The 21,883-nt window shown below is 39.5% G+C and overlaps 1 protein-coding gene across 2 annotated transcripts in view; it reads right to left on the reverse strand.

Moving 5' to 3' along the window:
• Znf407 (zinc finger protein 407) overlaps positions 1–21,883 on the reverse strand; it is a 422,429-nt gene that overhangs the window by 249,509 nt on the left and 151,037 nt on the right. The window lies entirely within an intron of this gene.

Here is a 21,883-nt window from a genome sequence, read left to right on the forward strand (position 1 = left end):
CATCAGGCAGGCGAAGCACTTTATGGGAAGGCTGTGATAAAGGAAGAAACCCTGATGTACTGGCATCATGAGAGGCAGGGTACAAGTGCTAGATCTAAGCCCTGGTGTTGGCATGGTCCTCAACAAATTCTAGCAGATGATATGGTTTCAATTACGAAGACAAGCGGTCAGGTAAAGAATTCTAACACCAAGATGCCTACATTTATTTGCCCGTAAGTGGTGTCAACAGAAGCTGATATAAAATAAAACGCACCTCACACATGACGGCACCAAGGAATTTCACCAATAGCCATATCGGGCAACACTCCTGTGTGAAAACCACTTACCTAAAGAGCTATCCACACACCCATTTCTGGTCATACTGTGGGCCCTGTGGTGGTGTGAGTGACAATGGCTCCCGCAGACTCATGTGTTTGACACAGAGGGGGTGATGGCATGTGTGGCCTTGCTTGGGGGGGGGGGGGGGGGGTGAGAGCATGTGTGGCCTTGCTGGGGGGGTCTGGCATTGTTGAAGAAGGTGTGTTAGTGTGGGGCAGGCTTTGAGGTCTCAGAGGCTCCAGCCAGTTCACCTGCTGCTGCCTGTGGATCAGGATGTAGAACTCTTGTCTCCTACAAAATCATGTCTGCCTGTGCACCGCCATGTCTGCCTATGCGCCGCCATGCTTCTCGCTGTGACAATAATGGACTGAACCTCTGAAACTGTGAGCCAGCTGCAATTAAATGCTTCCCTTTGCATGAGTTGCTGTGGTCATGGTGTCTCTTCACAGCAATACAAACCCTAACCAAGACAGACCACTAAAAGTGCATCTTAAAACTATGAAACTGCAAGGAGGAAAGAAAGCTGCCACATAGCACATGTATCTCACTGTTAGGTCTGTGCTGGTGAACAATGAAAGTCCAGGCAGAAAACAAATGTATTCTGTAAATTTACTGCACCACCCAGTATTGTAGCTACAGCAAGTGTGCATCTAACAGACTTACAGGAGATTTAGAAAATGTGTATCCTTGGTGTATGATCTATTTAACTAAACTGCTTGTGGTGTGTGAAGCTGGGAAGAATGAAACCAAAGACCTAGCAGGCTAGCTGTCCAGCTGGAAGCCCTGACAGGCAGGCCCTGTCTTGTGTATTCCTGTAGGTGGGTCGCACCTGACACTGTTCCTGAATTACAGTGAGCTGCAGACACTCAGGCTCTTACACTACTGAATCAGAGATTAAACATTACCCAAATAAGAATTTGGGGGATCACAAACTTTTCATGCCTCAGCAAAGTTGAATGTGAAATCAGGAAATGTATCGACAGGACTGGACTTACACATTTAAGGGTGCCAGGGAACCACAATAAAAGGCCCTGTGGTAGAGTCAGGACTCCAACTCTACTCAGCACACAAGAGGGGTGAGCAAGTTTTTAGGGCGACACTAAGTCCCTCCTTCCTAAGGCACTGTGTGGATAATTATACCTATTTTATACAGACGCTGTTCATATTTAAATAAATAGTGTTTACCACAACGCCTGCCATATAGTGACTGCTGAGTAACTATTACAAGAGCACCTGCTACAGGGAAACAAGGAACAAATGAACACATCATAATTCTAGGTTCAAAGAGAAGAAAGTACACGAACGCACATTCCAGTCTGAATGGAACAGAAGACAAGGAAACAAAAAGCACATCTGTAAAAATGCATTTACAGAGAAAATGTGAATAGAACCTGCAGCTAGCAATAACAGCATGTAGGAACAAACAGGGCTTAGGATACACTAAGAATACTCATGGCAACTTAGAATTTTGAGAGATTTTCTTGACCAATAGCAATTTTCAATAAAAATTAAAAATTGTGTGTACAAAATTACCGCAAACTCAGCAACTTATTTTTCATCATTAAATATATTTGCACTATATAACATGAAGCAGACTAATTTACTCCCATAATAAAACCCATATCCCTAAAGAATAAATATATAAATAAAATATCAAATAATGGTTCTTAAAAATATTGCTCACAATCTATTTTCCTATGATAATTCAAAATATTCATAAATATATTTAACATGATATTATTTGACTTTGGATGGAAATATCATTTGTAAATACAGGAATTTTTTTCTATTTTGCTGAATATGTCTTTTTTATTAAATAAGTATGAACATCCTTAAAATGACGTTAAGCAAATAGTAAATAGTATTTTCTACTAATTTTATATAGTAACTTCTGTTTCTAACAAGTTACAGATGTTTTGTTGTGATCACTGCTCGCTTCTGCTGAAGACCACACATTACCAGAACCATGGCTCCTGGTAGTGCCACGCCCTATATTAGACTCCAGTGGGCATGTCTGAGTGCAAGGCACAGAGAAGTCACCACAGATCCAGTTAACAAATGTAGATGTGTATTGTGATCAGGAGAACACTTATGCAAGTGGAGAGGGCTATGGAAGGAAGGAAGGAAGGAAGGAAGGAAGGAAGGAAGGAGAATTGGCCAAAACCACAACACACCAAAAAGAGATCAGAAGAAAGCCGGAAGGATGGAGACGAAGACTGGGCACGGAGAGAAGGACACAGTGGTCCGTGAGAAGCCGAGGCAGTAACAAGAGAGATGTGCACCCATGGCCTAAGAGAAGGTGTGCAATTGCAGAAAACAGTATGCACACATCCCGGTCTCATCTACAGGACAAAATGGGCTGGCTGAGTGGAAGTGCACTATTCACTGATGCTTCTGTGCAAACAGACGGTGTTATGCCTTGTGCATGTGGCTGCTTTGCCTCCATCTATGTAAGCACAGCACTGGCATTCAGTGCCACAGAAGCCCAGATGGTAAGAGAGGGTGCGCGCCCTGCTCCTGGAGTTAAGAGGCAATTGTTAGCCACCATGTGGGCTGAGAACCAAACTCAGGTGTTCAATAAACAGAAATAAATGTAAATGAAATTCACTCTGGCAGATTTTATCTTTATCTCTATTTTTTCTAAAATAAGTAAAAGAGTTGTTTAATAAAACCAAAGATAATACATTATGCTTACAGCTTACAGTTCATTTTATTTCCTCAAAGATTCCTTAAAACTCTTATCACAATGCAATGCAGACATCACCAGCTCATCCCGACTGAGAGCTGAGGCAGAAGATTGGTCACTCTAAATTCCTAGAGGAAATGTAGGCAAGAAGTTGAAATTGCAACAGTAAAATTCGTGCCTCATGACTTTTCTACAGAACTCTCGTTAGAACTGCAAGCTGACCAACGAAAAGTACAGTCTACTGAAAAATAGCAAAAGGGGTACTAATGACATCTTCACAAATAAGGTCAGTGAAATTCATTAACTCCTTTTCAAAATGAACAAACAAAGAAATGAAAGCTCGAGCAACTAATACAAAGAACAAAGGATTTTATTTTAGTTGTGGGGTTAAGAAAGTGTGCAATGATTTAAAAAGAAAAATATATAAACAGAAATATACTTTCTGCACTAGTTATCTCTCTTTTCAACTTGACGTGACAGTAGCTAGAACCATGTGGGTAGAGGGCACCTTGACTGAGAAAGCTTCTCCACCACACTGGCCAGTAGGCAAGTCTGTGGGGGACACTTCCTTGATTAACAAATGATGTGGAGGGGCCCACACCCCACGGTAAGTGACACCACCTCAAGTAGGTGGTCCTAGCTTCTACAAAAAGGAAGCTGAGCAAGTTATGGAAAGTAAGCCAGTAAACAGCAGCTCTCTGCAACCTTTGCACCAGTTCCTGTGCTGGTTTCTATTTCTGATTAATAGAAAGCACTAAGAAGAAATAAGCATTCCAAAGTTGATTTTGGTCATGGTGCTCAGCACAGCAGTAAAAAACAGAATATGACAACCACTGTCACCTGCACTATATGTGTAAGCACATTCTCACTTAGGTTTGTAAGCTTGGTTTTATGAAAGAATACACCCATCGTATTCTGGCACTAGGTTATTAGCCTCATGGGTTTATGAAAAGGTTAAATATAAAGTATTGACAAGACAGCAGAATAGCAAGATAATTTGGATCATGAGGAATCTGCGCGCACGCGCACACACACACACACACACACACACACACACACACACACTTTTTTCCTCCCAGCCCTAAGCTCCCAGAGACAAATACCTAGGCCATATAGATAGGCTCTTCTCTAAAATACCCCATTACACTAATCTAAATTATGCCACATGGCTGGCTACCTAAGCTTAGGTACCATGTGTCCGTTTTCCTCACATGATGCCAGCTGAATCTCATGTGCTGGGAAGAGATGTTAGAAAAAGGATGTGATTAAAGTCCTGGAAGCTATAGCTAGCCACATGGCTGGGTGGGGCTAGGTAGTCAGTTAGCAGAGAGCTACTTGAGAGTCTGCCCAGCTAATGCCTAAGATTTGAAATATTAAAATGTCTTGGTGTTTTTACTTGTGCATGAAAGGCCACCATAGTTCTTATAATAGCAAACTTTATGTAAAGACACATGCAATGATATAAAAATAAATAGAAATGAAAACTGTAATTTTACTGGGAAAAGAATTTATCTCCAGAATAGAACAATAACTATTTTACAAGGATTATTAGATATAAAACCACAATAGTAACAGATACACACTTCTGTAAACCTGAGCCTTCACGTGCTGAGCTGGGTCATCTGGCTTATGTCTGCAAAACGGTCTATGAAGGAGGCTAAGGCTGAAGGACTGGGAGACGGAAAGCAGCATAGTCTACATAAAGAGATTTAATCACAAAATTAAAAATAAGAGTGAAGTATCTTGGAGTTAAATAAAGAAATGACAGGGACAGAATATCTATAAGCAGTCAACCACCTAAGAGAATGCTAAGGATGAAGCAGCTCAAGAGATGGAGCAGCTCTCAGTAATCCAGGCTCTCTTCCCACTGAAGCACGTGATGCCGATGTCGGCCTTACTGATTGAATCTGCAGGTGCTAAAACATACAAGAGTATTTATGTCAGGGAATACAACACTAATCAGTAAATCAAACAAAAAATAGGTTTCCACTTTTATATATAATTTGTTTTCAAATTTCTTCCCTAATATCTTGTGCAAATTGAGGATAAAATGGGAGGCAGCGAGAAGTGGTGAACACCCCACCTCCGTTGTACTCTCCCTAGGGATCAGGGACACACTGAGCCCCATGGGAGCAAAAACCACAAAGCACCACTCAAGAACTGCATCCACCAAACAAAGGTTACTGAAGAATTTCGTCTAAGAAGTTTGCTCAGTGCAACGCTGAGCTGTCTCATTTCCAAGAGGTGTAAATTAGAAGGTCCAGAGATGTATGGTGAAATGGGAACATTTTAGAAAAACAATAAGAAAAAAAAATCTTCCAAATGTTTACAATAAATTGCAAAAGGTAAAAAAAAAAAAAAAACTTAACAAATTGCAAAGAGTGTAAGTGCAAATATAATAAATGAAAAAGAAAAGGTCCAAAAATAGAGGAAAAACAGTGAGTTACAGAAAGCCTAAGGTAAGAGTGGCATTAGAGTTATAGACACAGAGGAAGGACAAGAAACAGCAGCTTCCAACTTCCACCTGAGAACTATAGGAATTAGTCACAAATGAGCTAAATTATACCAAAATGTCAAAATTCTCCTCTTCTGAAGATATAATCACAAACTGGAAGAAAATCTTGGAAATCACATATATGATAAGATACATCTAAAATAGATACAAAACATCAGGTTCAGTAAGAAGCAGGAAGCTGTATGCTCTGAGATGAAGGAAAGACTCCCAGAAGCCTTCACGACTGAGGAAAACAAGACCTGTAAGCTCACAAGAATATGGTGAGCAACATTCAAAAAATTCTAAAGAGATCCAGAATGGGATTGTTTGGAATACTGCAGAAGAATAGAAGAAAAGTAGAAAGAAACAACTGATGGTTCCATCACACACATGAAAACAGGAACTATCAAACATTTCTGCTTAGAATATAACTTAGATCATTAGAGAAAACAAAAAAGTGTTCAAATATTCATATACAAGCTAACCCTGTTGACAACTACACAAGGAACTGCTACCAAAAAAATCACCAACTTAACTAGTGCAAACACATATGTGCAAAGCAAAGAAAAACATGGGAAAACTATTTCAACTATAGGCTGACAAATGGAGACTATCAGCAAAGGGATTTTGAATATGTCAAAGAACCAAATATAAGGTCACTGTAACTGAAAAGCAGAATAACCAAATGAGAAATTTACTGAAATCAAGAGAAGAAATGAACCACCACATCAAAACACAAAAATTAAATAAAAAACCAACAACAACAACAAAGAAAAAACAAACAAACGAACAAAAAGCAAAAAGGAAAGAGAAAGAGAGAAAAGACAACTGATGTGCACAGAGATGTTCGCGCTAGACTGCAGAACGGGACCAGAAGACACAGAGGACGGACAGAGGAAACAGCAGAAAAGCAAGCATCACATGATAGTTCTAATGGGTGGGATGAGAAGCCATACAGGAGGCTAGTGGGAAAATATAACATTCATGTAAAACACTATTTGCAACATCCATGAAACCTAACAAACATGAAAAAGATCCACAAAGACAGACAGCATAATCTAATAACCAGCGCCAAACACAGGGAAACGCCACAGACAACAACAGAACTAACTACCCTTAGATTAGGTTAGTAAGCCTGCTACTAACCATCAAGATTAGAAGGTGACTCAGCCTCCAGGCTACTCAAGACAGAAGAACATGCTGTTCAAAACAACACACACGGGGGCCTGGAGAGATGGCTCAGCGGTTAAGAGCACTGGCTGCTCTTCCAGAGGTCCTGAGTTCAATTCCCAGCAACCACATGGTGGCTCACAACCATCTGTAATGTGATCTGATGCATACTGTATACATAATAAATAAATCTTAAAAAAACACACACACACACACACACACACACACCAGTAAATAAAGATTTCTATATAAACAAAAAAGTATAAATGAAAGCACAAAGAGATAGGAAGAGAGCTAGATGAATAAAAACTCAACAAATTAATAGTTGGCGAATCAGCCCTACAAGAAATAGTAAAGATAATCTTTCAGGCTGAAACTGAGAGGAAAAGGCAGAAATTTACCTCCATGTGAAGAAATAAAAGACACTTAATGGTGATTATCTGGATAAATGATGAAAAGATATAAAATTATCTTTTATTTCTACCTCTTTTTTGTTTCTTGCTTGGTTGAAAGATACCAACTTAGAGCAACAATTACAACAGGACATAAAATGTATTAAAAAAAAAAAATCTGAACCACAGTAATAAAATAGAGGAAGAGAGAATGAAGCTACACAGGAGCAAAGCTTTGCATAGTTGAAATTAATTTGGTATTCAGCAAACAGTAATAATGTAAGTTACAATGTTTACTGTCATCCCTAGGGTAAAAATTAAGAAAATTTAAATACATAAAATTTACATGCATATATAAATTATATATAAATATATATTACACACTCATACATTTATATATACATACACACACATATATATATGGAACTACAAATCGAATTAAAAAGATAAATAAGAACATGCCAGCATAACCTACAAAATAAAATATATGTGGTGAAACAGAGAAACAAAAGAGGCAGATGGACACGCAGACAAACAGCCACCAAAAGGCAACTACAAACAGCATTGCTCCAACGTGTCAACAGCCAAGGCTAAGAAAACGGGCTTATACACTGCAATCCAAGGGCAGAGGCCTGAAAATGGACTTTAAAACAAAGACATCCAGAGGGTTGGAAAATTACTCTCTCAGTATAAAAGTGTCTGCTTGTTAACCATGACAACCTGAGCTCTCCACTGAGGAAGTGCCCTCACCACACACTTCCTGTGGGCAAGCCTAGAGCACAGTGCTCTAAGTGATCATTAACTTGGGCGGGCCCAGCTTGCCATGAGCAGTGCTACCTCTAGGCTGGTGGCCCTGGCTGCAGCCTGAGGTATTTGATCACAGCAATGGAACCCTAAGATGCAAATACCTTTGCATCCAGAAGGTAGTAAAAGATATCAAACATCACATTGCAATGACTCGAATAATGGAGGAAAGCATCACACACTCAGTACCCAAAGGAAAGGTGATGTAGACAGACAAATACTGTACAAAATAGATTACCTAGACAAGGACCGATCCTGAAAAGGATAAGAGGGAATTTTCAAGATGATGAGTAAGTACAGATAGAATGGAAAAACAATAAAAAGTTTTGGTACACCTAAAAAGAAAAGCAAATACTGACAGAATTGAATGAAGAAGCAGAAATTCAAACCATAAACTCTAAGGCGCTTAAAAACTTCTACTCCAAAAACACTACCCTGAGCTAGAAATGATCATAATGAGTGCGTTAACCCAGAAGCAGAAAGACTCAAATGGTATATACTCACTTATATCTGCATACTAGCCCAAGGGGCATGTCCCACGAAAGCCTTCACTTACCAGGAAACTGAGACAGAGGGGAGGACATACTATTGGGACTCTAGATGAGAGAAGCATGGGAGAATAGCAAAGTAGAAGGGTCCAGAGGATCCTAGAAACCTACAAGTAGAACATTATGATAGGTAGATTTGGGTCCAGGGGTCCCACTCAAACTATGGCACCAGCCAAGGACAATACAGGCAGTAAACTTTAAAGCCCTACCCAGATCTAGCCAATGGTCAGAACATTCTCCACAGTTGAGTGGAGAGTGGGATATGACATTCTCACGTACTCTGGTGCCTCACATTTGACCATGTCACCTGGGGCGGGGGGGGACTGGGGGCACTCAGAGGAAGGACAGCAGGTTACGAAGAAGAGACTTGATACCCTATGAGCATATACAGGGGGAGGAGGTCCCCCTCAGTCACAGTCATAGGGGAGGGGAGTAAGGGGAAAATGGGAGGATATAAGGGATGGGATAACCACTGAGATGTAATAAGAATGAATTAAAAAAAAAAAAAAAAAAGCACTACCCTGCACAATCGAAACAGTGTCCAGTGCACAGCACAGACTGCAAAGCTAGCCCCGAGTCAATGACAGCCGTGAGCCACACCGAGCATAAGACTCCTTCACAGAACCTATGTGGGAAGCTCATTAACTGGTGAAATTAGGATCAGGAGAGATGGCTGAGGAGCTGACAATGCTTGATAGAATGGAGCTTGGTTTCCAGCAACCAGGGCAGGAGGCTTAAAACAACTGCTTGTAATTCCCTTTCCAAGAGATCTCAGCTCTAACTGTATACGTGCACGCGCACACAAAATCTTAAAAAGGAATTAGCTAGTATACATTAATTAAAGAATATTGTCATAGCCAGATATGCAGTGGCAAATGCCTGTAATCCCAGCACTTGGGGAGGTAAAGGCAGGAGGATCTCTGAGTTCAATTTGATGACATAGACAAAGCAAGTCTATGACAAACAAGGTTACACAGAGAAACCCTGTCTCAAAAAGACAAACAAAAACAGCAACAACAATAACAACAACAACCAAAACTAAACAACAACAACAAAAAAAAAACAACAACAAAAATCCAAAAATATTCTCATAAATAAGCAATGGATCAAAGAAAAAATAAAAGCAAGATGCACAGACGCGCATGCCCTGGCCACGAACCCCACCACAAAAGGGGCTGAGAGTTGGACAGAAATTCTTATTTGTAAGCATCTATACTTAAATGAAAAACCTAACATTACCATCCAAATAACTAGAAAAAGAAACAAAACACAAAAGATCAGAAAGGAAGAAAATAATGCCCAGAACACTGAAATGAAATCTTATAGAAATAAGGGAACAATATACTCTAAGTTAGTTACAAGAAAAGATCAAGAAAGCGCAAATTCAAGATTATTATTATTAATTGGGGTGGGCAGAGGAAGAGCAAGGGGACTAAAACTTGTGAATGAACAGGGAACACTAATAATACTAAATTTACAAACAAGAATTTTGAAAAGCACTATGAATACTGGCATTCTACAAATTGGACCAACCAAAATGGTCAACTGAAGTGGAAAAAATAATTTAAAAGCATAAAATCTTAGAAATGAGTATATAATAAATATATTATAAATAAATATCTACCACATATAAGAGTTTATATAGAAACTCAAGAACTAAACAATAAAAGTACAACCCAAATTAAAATTTGGTGAAGTGCCTGAATAATAGTTTTCTATAAAGAAATAAAAAAACAGACAATGATCAAATAAAACCCATTTAGTCATCAGGGAAATTTTCTAAAAACCGAAGCAAGGGACACCCCATTCAAACCCTCCAGATTGGCTATAGCTTTGAAAAGATCATGTCAAGTGTGGCATACTGCTACAGAGGACAAAAGTTGGTACAGCTCTTGTGGAAAGCTATAGTGGTTACTGCACACTCTGTTACTGCATGAAACAGCCATCTCCTTTTCAGACACAGAGCCACGGGCTGTGAAAACACACACCTTGCACCCACACAGCATTACCCGCTTTACAGGAACACACTCCAGGGCGCCTGAAAAGCATTAAGAATGCAGAGGTCCACAAAATGCTGAGTGGGTAAGCCACTACATCCTTACAGTATGGCATCAGCCAGGCAAAAGTAACACACAGGGCACATATAATATATACGAGCTGTGAAAGATCATGCCAAATAAATGAAGTCATATATGGAGCAGCACATGCTGAATGACCTTACTAGTATTAAATGTCTAGAAGAAACAAATCTATAGAAAAGGAAAGCAGATATTTTCAAATGGGTCACACTGCAGAGCCCACCACCCCGCTCAACCGAGGAAGATCCCACTTCATCATTCACTTAAGCTTTCTTTTCAGATTTTGTATACTATGTATCACAAAGAAAGTTTTTTTTTTTTTAATGATAATTATAAAGTAGGTAAGAAAAGAATTTAGGCTACTTTTGAAGAAAAGGTGAAATTCAATGCTAACTAGGATTTCCCGAGAGAAGGTGCACAGTGGAAGGTCCCTGTGGACTGCGTGCGTACCAAGGTTAGCCACTGATGGGCCAAGGAATAAAGCTTGAAGGCTGAGAAGTAAGATCTCAATTTTCCTGTTAAGGAAATGGAATGGAAAATGTGATGGTAAACAATTCTTTAAGACTAAAGTTCAAAGAAAGGAAACTCTAAGACAGTGAATTCAACCACAGGAAGAGAAAGATTTACACACACAGTCCTCCATTAGAAGGATCAGCACTCCTGGACTGGAAGAGCTTCTGACGCAGAAATAAGGAAACACTCAACAGAAATGATAAGGACATATCAAAGACAACAATATGACGGAAACCAGATCCAATTAACAAATCTGGGGACACCAAAGAAACCAAAGGACTCACTGTTTAAACAAATCACACACAGAAAAAGAAGTAATGTGTGAAAACAACAGTATAAGCCTATATATACATATAATTTAAATAATTAATTAGTGATAGTTAATGTATTCTAGATATACTACCTACAGACACAGTGAAGGACACTTTGCAAAATAATTGACCTATGTTATTGCTGGTTGAATTCTCTGCAGCGTTTTCTGTCCGTGAGCAAACAGAACAGAACAGAACAGAACAGGTTGTTTTAGCAGTACTGCGTTCAACTAACTCAGCGCTCAGTGTCCCTTTAAACAGAGGAAGAGAATGGTGAAGGAATTTCACACCACCCAATTTTTATAGTTGTATTTAGATTTTTTTCCAGTTACTATCAGACTTCATTACTTTCCTCTTCTTACTATACTAAAAATAATGGTATCTATTACTCTAAGTTACCCTTCCCAAGTGAGATATTAAACTTTGACCTACAGTTCTACTTTCAATCATAAGGTATACTAAAAAATCATAAAACCATAGATTGTTACAACAATGTCATACTACGTCTAAACTGAAACTCAGAAAGCACTAAATTCTGGAATCTATAAGTTCCTCAACTAGTCATTTGGTAAAAACCATCTGACAATTCCACTGTGTTTCCTCTCTTTCTGCCACTATAGTTCTAAACTCTTCCCAGTGGAGCATAAGCTTAAATGGATCAATAAACGGGGGTATCAATTAAGTATTCAGCCTGAAATAACAATTACTGCCAGTTGACAAAAATGGCACCAACTTCTTTAATTGACAGACCTTTACTGAGTTAACACTGAGAGCCTCACATGAGCTGACAAACAGGGCTTGTAGGCAAAAACGGTGAAGGAAGGAGTGTAGAGTGAGGCGCAAACACAGACAAAAGAGGAGAGCACAGAGGAAAAAGGAGGGAGGCGGAGGAGGGCAGAGCAGACCTGTGTGCTCAGGGCTCTAATATTCTATGGCTATGTATAATATTTTGCAAAGTAAAATTGACTGAGATGGAAGCTATTTTGCATGGTACAGTGACGATGGCTAACAAATGAGAGTTTTGTGGGCTGCATGTGAGTCCCCTGCCTCATCTGCCACCCCTAATGACAGCAGCCACCTGCTGTTTTATTGTCACAGCTGGAGCCAGTTCACACTCCTTGGTGCTGAGCTCTGCCCATGAGCACCAAGCTCTCTCCTCGCCTCATTACTTTGATGAACTTTTTATGGTCAGCACCCATGAAGACCTCATCTAGGACTCTGCCACACAGACTGGCTTCAGGGAGTGCTTTCAGTTACAGGAGCTGGTGACACACTGGCACTGGCTGCTCTTGTCTGGCAGCTAGTCCAGAAGTCAATGCACTGTACATTTGACACAAGAGAGCCTGTCACAGGTGAGACGTCATGAAACCGCATACTTCCTTCTCGATGTGATATGAAGATCATAGACTACACCATAATGAAGTTTTTAATGGGCATGTTATTAGCAAAAGCCTAATGTACTGTTTAAGATTGTTCCCATAAAATTAAATTCTTTTCATTTTCTACAGACTAAATTCATAGAATATTTTCCTTTAGCTTTTGAAATCAAAACAGATAAGATACTATCAAAGATGCATTTACATTAATACATTAGTTTCAGTTAAAATGTTTCTAATTTGCTTTTAATAAAAACATGCAGCAATGTCACATGACTACAAATTAAGCCTCTATTATATAATGTTGATGATATAAATATTGTTCACAGACTATCTTCAAAAGAAAACCCCTTCTTAAGCTGACTGTAGTCATTACTACCAAATATATGCTGTTTCATCAGAAATATCACGACTGGCTACAGAATGAGAAAGAAAAGATTTTAAAATATCAGCAGCTTAAAGTAATACTTAATTCTCTAATGTCTGAAGCCAACATACACCTGAAAACAGAAAACTAAAGGAATCACGAAGTAGGATTTTAGCAGGTGAATTTTCTTTTAACAACTTCTGAATGTTAGAAGCTATTAAAAAATGCTACCCAAAATATGCATGTAAGTACATAAATATAATGTGTGTCATTGCTTGTTTTGTATATTTTGGGCAATATTAAAGATCAACTCTACTACTGAGCTTCATTCCCAGCCCTCAGCTTGTGTGACAAGGATTGGAATCACTAATGTAGCTCAGACTAGTCACTATTTGGCCCATATTAATCTTGCACTTGACTGTCCTAACTCAGCCATACCCAGACTAACTGAAGGTCACGGATGTGCACCACAACCACCATAACTGAGGGTCACAGATGTGCACCACAACCACCATAACTGAGGGTCACAGATGTGCACCACAACCACCATAACTGAGGGTCACAGATGTGCACCACAACCACCATAACTGAGGGTCAGATGTGCACCACAACTACTGTAACTCAGGATCAAAGGTGTGCACCACAACTACCATAACTCGGGGTCACAGGTGTGTGCACCACAACTACTGTAACTCAGGGTCACAAGTGTGCACCACAACTACCATAATTCAGGGTCACAGATGTGCACCACAACTACTACCTGACAATTTATCATTGATGTGGTTTTTTGCCTTCTCTCCAAAGAATATAAGTTACCCTCATTCTGATACTCATCATTGATATTCCAAATATTTTTTCTAAGTAAATACAGTAATGTGAATTTTATTAGTGCATGCTGAACTTTAGCCAAATAAAACTAAACTCTGCATTTTGTTCTAAATAAAAACCAAAGAGCAAAAGCAAACAAACAAAAATGTCAACACTTACCATATTAGTTTATGTGGCAAAACTAAGTATTCCTGAACAGCAATCTATAAAAGCAATTTCACGAAAGTCTCTGCTTTACCAAATGATGGAAACTAATTCACAGAAACACACACTATAGATTTTTATTTAACTGGGTGCTTTTAAAAAGGGATAATCGAAAGACAGCCTGAGGGACCCTGGATCACTATGCGTGCTGTTCCTGAACATCAGGATAAACTGATGAAGCCAAAGAGACCTTCCCAGCTACACAAGCTGAGTAATCCATGCACGGTAGAATCTGTTTTTTCTGAAATTCTGCTGAAGTTACATATTTTCCTACAGCAACATAAGAACATTTAAACATATCATTTATAGAACCTTGGCTGGCCATGTCCCCCCCACCAAGAACCATAGACTAGGGGACTGGAAGAATGGATCTCCGGTGGTTCAGAGCAGTAGCTATTCCTCCAGAGTACACAGGTTTGATTCCCCAACACTTACATGGAAGCTCACAAACATCTGTAGCACCAGTTCCAAGGATCCAACACCTAATTCTGGCCTCTACAAGTGTCGCATACATGGCACACAGAGACATACATGAAGGCAAACTACTCTAACATAAACAGTAGTAACTAATTCTTTAATTAAAAAAAAAAAACTCTAATACAGCCAGGTGTGGTGGAGTACGCCTTTAGTCCCAGCACTTGGGAAGCAGAGGCAGAGGCAGAGGATCGCTGTGAGTTCGAGGCCAACCTGGTCTACAAAGCGACTGCAGGACAGCCAAGGCTACACAGAGAGACCCTGTCTTGGAAAAAAAAAAACATACGCACACACACAAAAACAACAACAACAACCAAAAACAACAACACTTCAAATACAATCATCCCCAGTACAAGGCATGAGGAGTGTCCTTTCCAATAGTTGGTGAGAGTTGTCCAAGTGGCCCCCAAAACAGTACTATCAAAATAGCCTGTGGCTGCATTTCAGGGGATAAGGGTGGGCACCTATTACTGTACACTTAGAACACAGTACTCAGATGACTCAAGCTAAATGTAAGCTGAAAGTCTCTGAAGTCTACCCTCTGCATACTAGAAAATACACTGTTAACTGCCAAAGGAAGAAAACACTTAAATAGATCAACCAAGTTGCAATACCTATTGACCATAAAAATGACCGGCACGGTTAGATAAGCATAAAGGTGCGTAAGTGGCATGGATATGTCAGTGAAAACCAACTAATTGGGCTAAGGCACCACCAACAGGAGAGAAATTGTGGCCTGTACTGGAACCCCAGGGAGCTTCCGGGGCTAGTGAGGTCACAGACAGAAGAAAAGGCAGCACGACTGCCACAGCAGCACACTTCTTACCACCATCTCAGCCCCACCCCTACACCATAGATGGGTACAGCCACACTCCTTACCAAGCAAGCCTGTCTACAAAGAAAGAAAAGAAAACAATATAACGCAGAGATCAAGCGACTGTGGGGAACCCAGTTCCAATGAGTGCACTTCCATCACAGCTCAGGAAACAAAAGAGGCAGCTGAAACTCTGCTAGAGCTGAGGCACCAGGAGTTTGCTATGAAACAGTCTCTCCGAGAAAGAGCTGCATAAATGACACCTGAAAAATGGCACTATCAAAGGACATGATGAAGGGGGTAGGAGAGGGGTGGGGGCAATTTCTGAGGTCCCACCCCTAGAAAAGGAAATATAGGCAACAAATTCCAGCTGGACAATGAATTTGCTTCTTCTACGGATGAGCCCACTTGTTGGTTCCCAATGCAGTTGTCAGCCCTGAAATCACTCATACACATATAAAGAACAAAATGATCAGCAAACTGTATGACATATTTATGCACGCACACACATGTATGCATGTGTGTTTGTGTGTATATGTGTATGCAGACATGAGAGGCTATCAGTTGGGAGGAGAGGACGGGGGCTTTGGGAAAAGGGCACTTAGGAAGAGGTGGAGGGACTTAAGGAAGGCTACAAAGTGATATAATTCTATTTCAGTTGAAATTTATTTTTTTTAAAGAATACAATAAAAAACATAGAGAATGCTGTTTTTCTAAGTCCTTATCATATCTAATTATCCACAACCATACATTGATATTTATTGTTCTATAAAAAATTAATAGTTTTCAACCCATTTTATATACCTAGACAAACTTCAATGGTACTACCACACTCGCTATAAAAGTACTTAAATATTCCATAAGTGAAATTAAATGCCCAGGAAGATTGAAAACTAGTTATTCATACAATACTAGAAGCATTTCCCCATCTACTAAGCAGTAACAGTGATGATCTTCTACAAGGTAGCCACTTACAGTTGCCTTTTCCAAACATATTGTAGAAATATTTTCATTGCATAGCATGTATCACAAGGCAGAAAGTGTGTCCACTTAACTCTGAAGTGTGCGCCATGTCTGCCACCTCCCCTATTGGAGGGCCCACACCCTGAGGGGCAGCAAGGACCTGAACAGCAACTGTATTCCCTCCCATCACACACTGCTGCGTTACCAAGCATGCTGATCCTAACGTGATAGATTACTTCTTTTTATTTAATTTTGACCATTTTAAAGGTGGTATAAAATTATAGAAAAAAAACAGTACTTTTCACTCTGCTACACTTCTTAGAAATACTGCTCCTGTGTTCTTGTCTTGGCTGCTGTTGGTGTATGTCACTGTGTAGACGATGGCTCCAGGCAGACACGCTCATACAGATGTGCTCCACGCAGACACGTTCACACAGGTGTGTCACTTACAATGGGCTCCACGCAGACACGTTCACACAGGTGTGTCACTTACAATGGGCTCCACGCAGACACGTTCACACAGGTGTGTCACTTAGTCTAGCTCCACAACCCACTGTCCTCTTGCTTCCTCATCCCATTGTTCCCATTCATTTTGCCCAATCAGTTTCTCACACACACACACACACACACACACACACACACACAATCTTATGTACCTATATAAAATCTAACATCCCAAAACAAGAGAAAATATTATTTCTAGAGAACATGAATAAATCAAATGATGATGGAAATTCAAATGAAATTATTCTGTATTGTTCATGAAATTTTACTAAAAGAGCCAATTTTACCTACTACACACATCCTCAACATTCTAGTTCAGTCCAAGTTCCAAAAGTAAATGTATGTAGTTCTACAGACATATATTGTATATTTTATGTAGTTTAAACATGTATTCAGAAAAAAGCCAATTATTTAATTTTCTGTGCCATAACCTTAGCATACTACTAGTAATGCAATTCCTTGGTGGCATTTGTAGGTGTGCAGCCTTCACGTGAAACACTCTAAAACCTAGGTGTTTACTGTGTCATAACTACTGTGCAGCCACAGTTACTGTATCATCATCCATAATTGTACAAGCAATTAATCAAAAAGAATATGCTAGGGAAAACTGGGAAAAAATAACCTTTGGACTTCATACTATATACAAATGTAAACAAAACAGACAAATTGCATGTATTAAAAATTGAAAGATGGGACTGAAGAGATGGCTCAGCAGTTAAGAGCACTGGTTGATTTCTAGAGGACCTGGGTTCAATTCCCAATGCCTTCATGGCAGCTCAAAATTGTCTGTAACACCAGCTTCGGGTGACTGAACACCCTCACACAGACAAACACACAGGCAAAACACCAATACACATGAAATGAAAACTAAGAATAAGTAAGTCATTTCTGTTAAACTGAAAGTTCTCTGTGATCATTCAAGTAGCATCTGCTTAAACATTGTTTAGCTTTTTTTATAATTATCAGACATTTTATGAGTATCTTAAAAATCTGAAAACTATTAAGTATGTAAACTAGTAGATAAAGGCAAGTAAATTATTTTCAAGATCACCAACATACTTACACTGCATTAGAAACAAGCCCATCATATATATATATATATATATATATATATATATATATATATATATATATATATATATATATTCATTACATTAAATTTGGAAATACAGTTCTGTCCAAGTCCACAGAAATCCCTGGCTCTTACAAAAAGAACCTGAGTATAAGAACAGAGAAGGGCGGCACCACGTGCCCATCCTAAAGGCCCGTCAAAGCAGCATGCAGTGCACACCACTCCACGGTAATGCTGGCACGTAAAGGCCACAGAAAATGTCTACCGCTTAGGAAGGCTCCTAGCCTAATAAGGAAAGGAGAGCTGTAACAAGGGGGGCACTGTTTCACTGAGTAAGAAAGAAAGAGAGGAGCATTTGGAGGGTTCTAGTAACACATTTTCAGAGATGACAGAGGGCTGAAAGTCACAAAACTTCTGAGTTAACGTAAACCACTGGAATGAGAAAGGAGAAGCAAAATTTGAGCTAACTAATCAAAATCCCATGACAGCAATAGATGTCTTCTTTACCACCTTACAGTAATTTAATACAGAATACTTGCTTGATTATGAAAGACTATCAATTTTGAGATAAGGAGTTGATTTAATAACAGCTTAACAAATGTAAAAAAAAAAAAATAAGAGTAAGTAGCAATTAACTCTAAAACATATTACAATTTCAAAAAATGTTAAAATATGAAAAATTGTGCATCTTAACAGGATGTATATAATAAATCATAAAATACTATTTCTAGGGCTTATAGACATGATATACAAACATCTAAGAAAACAAATGTACCTAATAAAGCTCAAGTCATAGAATAAAATTTCTTTCACAACATTTTAAATCACAAGAGGTTCCTTCTTTAAAAATACCTGTAAGAATACCAATTAAGGAACATCACAGATCTTAGCACAATGGCAACTCATTAGGGTTGCAGGCCTACCAATCCTAAAAGGGAATATTACACACTTCAAATTACAACTTTTATAGTTCTTACCTAATTTAATAATTTAACCCAGAGAATCTATTTTATGAATTATGACATTTAGACATTATCATAATATCTTGTAAAGAACCAAAACATTTAAAAAAATTGAGATATCTTGTACAGACAGACAGACAGACAGACACACACACACACACCTTAGAAGAATGGATAAGACCTATCCAAGCAACATCTATGTTCTTTCTAGGTAAATGTCAGACGAAAAATATAGATGTTGCTAATAGACCTTTCCATGGTAATTGTGAGCTCAGTCCAATGCAACTACCCGCCACAGTGTACTTCCCTAGAGGACCCAGCAACTGACTTCGTCTCCAAGTTTTCTAAGGGTGGTCCTGATGGCCAGACTTCCCCCCCAGAAGTCTCTCTCACTACCCCAGTCCCCTCTACAGACTCCTTTGCTGGGCTCTCCTGCATAGCGTCTCTGGATTCAATGTTCCATCGACCTTTGCGTTTCCCTTACTTATATCTGAGAATATTATTTTGAGCCAAATAAACTTGCAGATTTTTTTTTCCTAACCAAGGTACATGCCTTGTCTCTATTTTCACTAATTTTGGGGGCAGGACAAAGGCTTAGATTCTTTTAGACTTAACTTCTAGGTGGTACCATCTTTCTATACTAGAGGAAGTCTTCTTAAGTATCACATGGTGAAGCCAAGTGAGAACTCCCTTATTAGGGCTGGATAGTGCTGACTTAGAAAGCTGAAAGGCCAGGACTGGAAAAAATGGGGACAGGAAGGAAGTAGAATATTTCCTCACCAAACATATCTCTCCATTTCGATGGTGATGGACATACATATGTGCATGCATATATAGAATACATGGGTAAGTATGTTTACTCCTGAAGTTCAAAGACTGGGCTAAATGCATGCTCAACAAACAGTTTACTACAGAATGCAAATTCTATACATACACGCACACACGTATGGTATCAGATGCATATTCTGTGACTACACCACACTACACTGCCATCTAAGTGTTTAAATTAATGTGCAGACTCTACACTGAACACAGACTACCACCCTTTCATTATGCTTATTCAGACAGATTATATTAGCATTTAAGTTAGAGCTGCCCTTCAGTATATTCCAGCCCAAGAAAATAAGTAAATGCACGCTATTCAACTTGAGTATATATTTCAATACCTATCTGTGTAGCTGTGCACACAAGTTTACTATCTAACCAATAAATATGTACGTACGTAGTCACTGACATCAGCTGTATGCATTAATAACTACGTGTGTGTGTGTTAAAGTATGCAGCCTGACTGTAGACAAGCATTTACAGTCAATGTGCTGACACTCAGCTAGCTTGGGTCTGGTTTTACATGTAACTGGCACAGCCCTGGCATCAACAACCCTGGTACCACAGCTCCACTTTAGCGTCACTCGAGACACGATGATCTTACGCATCCTGTGACAGTGGGAACTGGCAGCCAACCACTTAAGGTGACACAGGACTGGATTTTAACCATGTGTCCTCCAAGGTAATGGCATTGATAACTGGTACTGAGTTAATATCAGAGTCTTAGCTATAATTATATTTGCACAGAGGAGACTCAAGGAGAAATCATTTGCTTACAACCTGGAAGTTAGTACAGGGTTATGGCTAGTCACCTCTCAGCAGAGAAGCATCAAGGAACAAGAGATTCTTGAATCAATTTCCCTAAGCCTATGGATGGTCTAAAGTTCATTTCTCTAAGAACTCTACTTCTTGTTCCTTCACTCCAAACTTGTCACTGAACTGAGATACTAATGACATTTTCTGTTAGTGCAATCACTGTATTACCTACAGAACAGAAAGTGGCTCATATCTTTCCAGTGCTTTGGGTTGAAGAAATGTACGTTTGGTAGATAGAACCTAACAGAAGGCATATACTAAGTACTTCCGGAAAGATGGTATAGCAGGCTTACCCGGGTAGACCTTAACCTCAGCAAGACCTGTCTGTACTCACAAGAAAGGCAGAGGAGGAACTGACACCGACATGAAGAAGGATAGAAGAGGACAATAAGATGGGAGTTATCAAGTCAACACCCAGACAACAGAAGGGACAGCAGAGATTCTGCCTTCCACACTCAAATGGAATGAATCGCACTGATTTTGACCATGACTGCTGCTTTCTGATTTCTAACTACAAGTGCATGAGACTGCCTTCTGCTGCTCTACAGCATCATGTCCAGGGAGTCCCTGGCTTCTCTGGAAGAAAGCGTTGCAGGATCCTTTCAGACCCCAAAACCTCTACATGTTCTAGATACAGGGGCTGTGGCAGTCTATCCCCTACACCCGATGAGCACCACCCTTCTGACATCCCGTCAACTCTCAGTCACGTTGATCACCTAATACAATGAGAGTCCTGCACTGTGTGCTTCAGAAAGTCAAAGTGGGAGTGGGAGTCTGCATGTGCTCAGTGCGAATGGAACTGACCTTTTCCCATTGTTTCTAGTCCAACGTAGGCTGAATTCAGACACAAAATCTCAAGAGAAGGCTAACTCTCAATGTAAAGAAATGTTAGAGCCGCAGAAAATTAATAAAACAAGTTGCCAAGACATTTTCATAAATTCTGAACCGAAGCTCCATAGTAAGTACTATAAATGAGATAACAGAACAAACAGTAGCAAGTCGGCTATGGACCTGGTCACAAGTGCTGTTTACATATAAAATTTTCTCTAATTTAAATGCTCACAATATCGCAAAAGTAGTTGTCCTAAACCATTCAGTTTAATCTTGTACATGGCATGTATGTCTTCATCCTAAAATACTAAAACATATTTGACTACTTTATGCGTTTCTTAAGTATTCGGAGTCCTGCGCATATGACTTTTCAGGAGTTAAATTCAGTGAGCCTGGCCCTCTGCATGTTGTTCCCTGCCCTCCCACCCAGGGGAAAAGCTCAGCTTTGAAAGGGTCTACAAAGTCTGACATGGGAGACAGAGGGAGAGAAGGCCATAGGTAACGGTATTCAGTTTAATGCCTGGGGAGCTGGG

Source organism: Acomys russatus, chromosome 20 (genome assembly GCF_903995435.1).
Source record: "Acomys russatus chromosome 20, mAcoRus1.1, whole genome shotgun sequence".
NCBI classification, from domain to species: Eukaryota; Metazoa; Chordata; class Mammalia; order Rodentia; family Muridae; genus Acomys; species Acomys russatus.